At 35.1% G+C, this 5,787-nt stretch overlaps 1 pseudogene across 1 annotated transcript; it reads left to right on the top strand.

The window, feature by feature from the left end:
- The first annotated feature begins 234 nt into the window (after window positions 1–234).
- LOC308271323 (cyclin-C-like) lies at window positions 235–1,225 on the top strand (annotated as a pseudogene). Its single transcript has one exon. The product of its transcript is annotated as a cyclin-C-like (transcript).
- Window positions 1,226–5,787: the final 4,562 nt, after the last annotated feature.

Here is a 5,787-nt window from a genome sequence, read left to right as displayed (position 1 = left end):
CCTCTTCCAAAGATGAAAGAATAAAGCATAAATGTAAAATTGTTACTTTTTAAGTGAACTATCAATGTGTTTACATTTTAGGACAAAACATAATTTAGAATGTTGTGTGCATGTATGCCTCTACCATCTTCTACCCCATTATGATGTATTACTACAATGCACCAATAAAAAATTAAGAAAAGAAAAAAAGAAAATGTTAATAAAGCAATGACATGGGTGCCTCTGTGGAGCGGAGTGGAGCGGAGCTGATGGATCCAGTAGTACGGTTGGTTACTGGACCGGCTGGGTCTATGGTCGCTCCGCAGGCTGCTCCGCTGGCTGGTGCTTTTTTTTTTTTTTTTTTTTTTTTTTTTTTTTTTTTTTTTTTATCAGGGCAAGCTGTGTTCCATGGCAGGGAACTTTTGGCAGAGCTTCCACTATTTGCAGTGGATTTTGGATAAACAAGATCTATTGAAGGAACGCGAAAGGGACTTAAAGTTTCTCTCAGAAGAATATTGGAAATTACAGATATTTTTTACAAATGTTATCCAAGCATTAGGTGAACATCTTAAATTAAGACAAGTTATTGTCACTGCTACAGTCTTTTTCAAGAGATTCTATGCCAGGTATTCTCTGAAAAGTATAGATCCAGTATTAATGGCTCCTACGTGTATGTTTTTGGCATCCAAAGTAGAGAAATTTGGAGTAGTCTCAAATACAAGATTGATTTCTGCTGCTACTTCTGTATTAAAAACTAGATTTTCATATGCCTTTCCAAAGGAACTTCCTTATAGGATGAATCATGTATTAGAATGTGAACTCTACCTTTTAGAACTAATGGATTGTTGCTTGATAGTGTATCGTCCTCATAGACCTTTAGTCCAGTATGTGCAGGACATGGGCCAAGAAGACAGGTTGCTTCCCCTTGCATGGAGGACAGTGAATGGTACCTACAGAATGATCTATGCCTACTGTACCCTCCTTTCATGATAGCTTTAGCTTGCCTGTAGCCTGTGTTGTACAACAGAAAGATGCCAGACAATGATTTGCTGAGCTTTCTGTGGATATGGAGATTTGGGAAATAATCAGGGTTATTTTGAAACTATATGAGCAGTGGAAGGATTTTGATGAGAGAAAAGAGATGGCCACTATTCTTAGTAAGATGCCTAAACCAAAACCACCACCAAACAGTGAAGGAGAACAGGGTCCAAATGGAAGTCAGAACTCTAGCTACAGCCAATCTTAAAAACATTCTGAAGAATTCCATAGTGGACCACTTGGAAGTAAACCATTGGACAGAGTTCAGTAATGTCATCAGTGGAACACAATTGAAAATGAATACCTTGATTCTGTCAAGCTTATTGGGAAGTGATTTTATTTTTGTAAATTTTTTCTTTACCAAATTTGATTCTCATACACAATTGATTAAATCTTTCAGGTATAAAGGTTTGGGAAGGTTCTGTGGGGACCAACAGACAGACAGACATAGACATTTCAAGGTTAATGGCTTTTGATTATATTATTTCTTAATTTGGGTAATAGAAATTGTAGCTTTTATTAAGCCAGGAAATATAAAATGTAATTTGTTTAAAATTATCTTTGGTCATTGAGGGACCAAGAAAAGGACATAACAAGTCAATATATGAGGAGCTTTTGTAAGTTAAGCATTAAAACTATACTTAAGGAATCAAATCTTACAAAACTCAGGAAGATTTTGGTCATGATATTGATGATTTCAGGGAAAATAATCAAGTACCTATTGACTTAAAAATGTATTTTATTCAATTGTTTTGGTAACTTGTCATGAAAGATACTAGCCCAGCCTACCAGAAAAGTACAATACGTATAGCATTCTTTAATATTTTAAAAGTTATATTAATTTTGTAATCATTGTGAAATGCGGGGCAAACAAAAAAATCCAACATGATGTTACTTGTAATTAATTCACAATTAACCAGGTAATTTGAAAGTATAATTGGATAAAACATCATAATAAGGTTAAAATTTGGTAAAAATTTTAATGTTAATTTTTTAATTTGCATTGAAAAACTTGTGTTTTTTAAAATAAGATATAAACACCCTAGTTTAATTTTGTGTCTTTTAAATTTAATGCAGGTAACCTGAGCAAGGAACACAATCAGGTGTCAGGCCAGTTTGATACTGGCTATTCTTAATTCTCATGTGAGTGTCAGGGGGATTGTGCTGTCTGTTAAACTTAGTAAATTAATCATTTTCTTCAGACTTGAAGGAGAGTAGTAAAACTTGGAGTCATAGGATATTAATGTACAATTTTAAGATTAAATTTTTTATAAATCAGTTGTGAACAATGGATTATTAAATGTCAACTTCCTAGTATAAGACTGCAAAAATAAAAGTAAGTTCTCCAGCAAAAATAAATAAATAAATAAATAAAGCAATGACATAACAAAATTTATATCACTAATGTTATAATTTAGAAATAGTACATATTTTAAAGATATCTAGAAGCTATATTAATCGGGGTATACTAACTTTTTTGCATAAACTAAGCTATCCATGGATTAAGAAAACAAAAGTATATGTATTACAGACAAATTACAGCCTAGATTTTGCCTGTTGACTGGCTCTGCCACCAGCAGTAATTCAGTAACCAAGACTTCTTCAGTCTTGTAGTACTAATACACCCCCAGACTATAGAGACCTGTGCTTATTGGTCAGCAGAGACATGGAAACAGAAAATATGTGGAAAACTACCTGTGAGATCTGGGACTAGAAATGGTGTACGTCCCTTCTGACAGCATTCTGTTGGCTATATCAGTCATTTGTCCTTACATATAGAAGGGAAAAGAAGCAGGTATGATAATCACATTACTATATTTTGTTACAAGATGATTTTTAAATTTTGAAAAGAAAGGTTTATTTTGAAGTAAGAGCTAAAAATATTACACTACAAAAAATTACATGATATGAAAAGAAAACACAGTACAGATGAATCAATTGGCACGATTTTTAGCTAACTATTGCTATTCCTACTTTAAAGTTTTCTATCCAAACATTCCTTTAAAGACAAGCACAGGCTCGATACACTTATAGTTTTTGACTCAGTATATATAACTGCTTACCAGAAATTTTACAGCTGTAATCAAATAAAAAAACTTAGTAGAGTAAGAGATAATATTATTTTGAAATATGTAGCTTACCAACAAATCGAAGAATTCATTTTAAGATCAAAATACTTTGATCCCAAAAGGTTATAAAAACCTAATTGTCAAGCACCTGGAGATTATGAATCCATTACAAGTTTTGGTTCACCAACTCATACACCAAGGTCACAGTCATCACTTCCAATTTTTATGGTAATGAAATACTGTAGCCATTTTGAGTTATTAGTGCTGCAATGATTGCTAGGAAGAAGATCAATGATGACATGACTTTCACTTAAAGTTCATCATATAAATTTTCTAGATGTGAGAAAATAATCAAAAATTGCAGCACATTAACAAAGAAAGTAAATTTCTAGCATACATAGAGATGAGAGACAATAGAGCCCAGAGATTTTGTGGGTGAACTGTAAAAATAATATTAACCATTTAAAAGAAGCACAGTGTAATAATAAAAACTCTGCCTCATATCTGAGCCTTCTGAAAGTCTTTGATCTATTACTCTTTCAAAATAGTGGAGAAAACACATTAATTTGTGAGAAGTTAGAAATTTATGACATTACATAACCTGTAAAAAATTACCTACTTTTGCTAATTAAGCATTATGAAAAATTGCAGTAAGATACTTGTGAATTAAAACTGAAAATAGATTAGAATTTGTTCCTTGGGAAAAAAAAAGCACAAACACTCTATCAATTACACATAATGAAAAAAACTCATGAGACTCCATAGATAATCCACACCCATTAAACTTGTAATAAAAGTAGAGGATGTGGTATAGACAGAGAAAGAAATCAAAGAAAGACTGGAGAACCCAAAAGATTTCCTATGATTCATAGCACAGAGTATGCTTCATTTAATAACATTATTTTCATTCAGAAAATATTTATTATGCAAATGTAATCAGGTTCTTAATACATATCAGAGGAAAAGAAGTAATATTCCTACCTTTACATGAGCATGTATTCCTTCAGAGGAAAGAGAATATAACAATGTCAAAACATAAGTAAAATCTATGTTATTACAGATTTTAGGTGCTATAGAAAAATAAGAGAGAATATAATAATAAAAAGTATATATATATATATATATATATATATATATATATATTTTTTTTTTTTTTTTGGTACAAGAAGCACAATTGCAGAATTAAATATGCTGGGAAAAAGTGTCCACCTATGGAGGTGAACTCTAAGCCATCTTTTGAAATCTGTATGTGTATCTGGGAAAGAGTGTTGCATTAAGCCCTACTCTGTACTAGAAAAGCCCTGGCTGATGGAGTACATGGTTTATATCCATACTATTCTTATTATCAGTCATTTGGTCATCCTCTCATTATTTTTCCTGAAATAGAATTTCCCATTCTTTTAAAAATAGACAGGCTTATAATTTTCCAAATATCTAACTTCTACTTTCTTTTTCGTTCCCTTCCTCCAGAGACACAGACAGAGGTTTGTTTAGAAAAGTGGGAGATACATGTTCAAAGGAAAATGAGGGTAATCAGAGAGAGAGAGAGAGAGAGAGAGAGACCGACCGACCCTTTGGGGTCTCATGGTTATTCTTTTATAGGAAACCCCTGTGAGGGGTTGGGTAGGAGTTGACAGCAGGGGTGGAGATCAATATATACCTTATATACATTGACTTTCACAGAATCCTCCCTTTCCCAACACTGATCAGTAGGTAGTGCCTGAGCTTGAACTTCTGTATGGATCCTTTGTTTACTAAGCATTCTTTTTACTTAACTTTTTTTTCCCTTTAAATAATTATTTATCTCTTTTAGGGCTAAGATAGCGTTCTAGTTTCTCTTTCATAAAGGCAAAAATCATTTTTCTTTTTTCTTTTTTTTTTTTTTTTAGGGATCTACTTTCATGACCTAACCACTTCTCAAGGTTCTACCCCCAAATACCATCACATAGGGGCAGGGGGCTAAAACCACTGGGTCTATAGCAGACCATTTGAAAAACTTTGAATGAAACAGAGATAGTTTGAGTGAGCAGAGAAGGGATGTTATTTGATACATTTTATAGAGAACAGTCTGCAATAGCCAAGGGTAGATCCATGTTGAAGAAAAGCAGACAAGAGATAACAAGGGTTTGCACTAAATTGGTAATAGTAGACAAGATGAGAAACAGTAAAGTTTTGGATAAATTTTGAAGGTAGAAGAAACAGAATTTGATATGGGGCATGAGATAAAGAATAATACCAGAATTTTGTTCTAAACAACTGAAAGAATGAATAACAACTAAAATAGAGAGAAGCATTGGCTAGGCATGATGGTCAAGACCCAAGTGTACAGCTATATGGAAATAGATATGTTAAGAGGTCAATAGTGAAGGGTGGTGAGGGGTAGAGCGCCGGGCACGCCAGCTGGGGCCCCGGTCGCGGGACTCTGGGCCCCAGGCCGAACTGCGTGTAGCACGCCAGGCCCCTGGAGAAACCGGGCCCAGTAAGACACTGGGTTCTGGGCAGGGGTCGCGCGCGGGGCACGCCAGATGGGGCCCGGGTCGCGGGACTCTGGGCCCCAGGCCGAACTGCAAGTAGCACGCCAGACCCCTGGAGAAACTGGGCCCAGTAAGATGCTGGGTTCTGGGCGGGGGTCGCGCGCGGGGCACGCCAGATGGGGCCCGGGTCGCAGAACTCTGGGCCCCAGGCCGAACTGCGAGTAGCA

This window comes from Muscardinus avellanarius (assembly GCF_963383645.1).
Source record: "Muscardinus avellanarius genome assembly, chromosome: 12".
Classification (NCBI taxonomy): domain Eukaryota; kingdom Metazoa; phylum Chordata; class Mammalia; order Rodentia; family Gliridae; genus Muscardinus; species Muscardinus avellanarius.
Note: the sequence above shows the minus strand (reverse complement) of the source record. Positions and strands in the feature narration are given on the sequence as shown.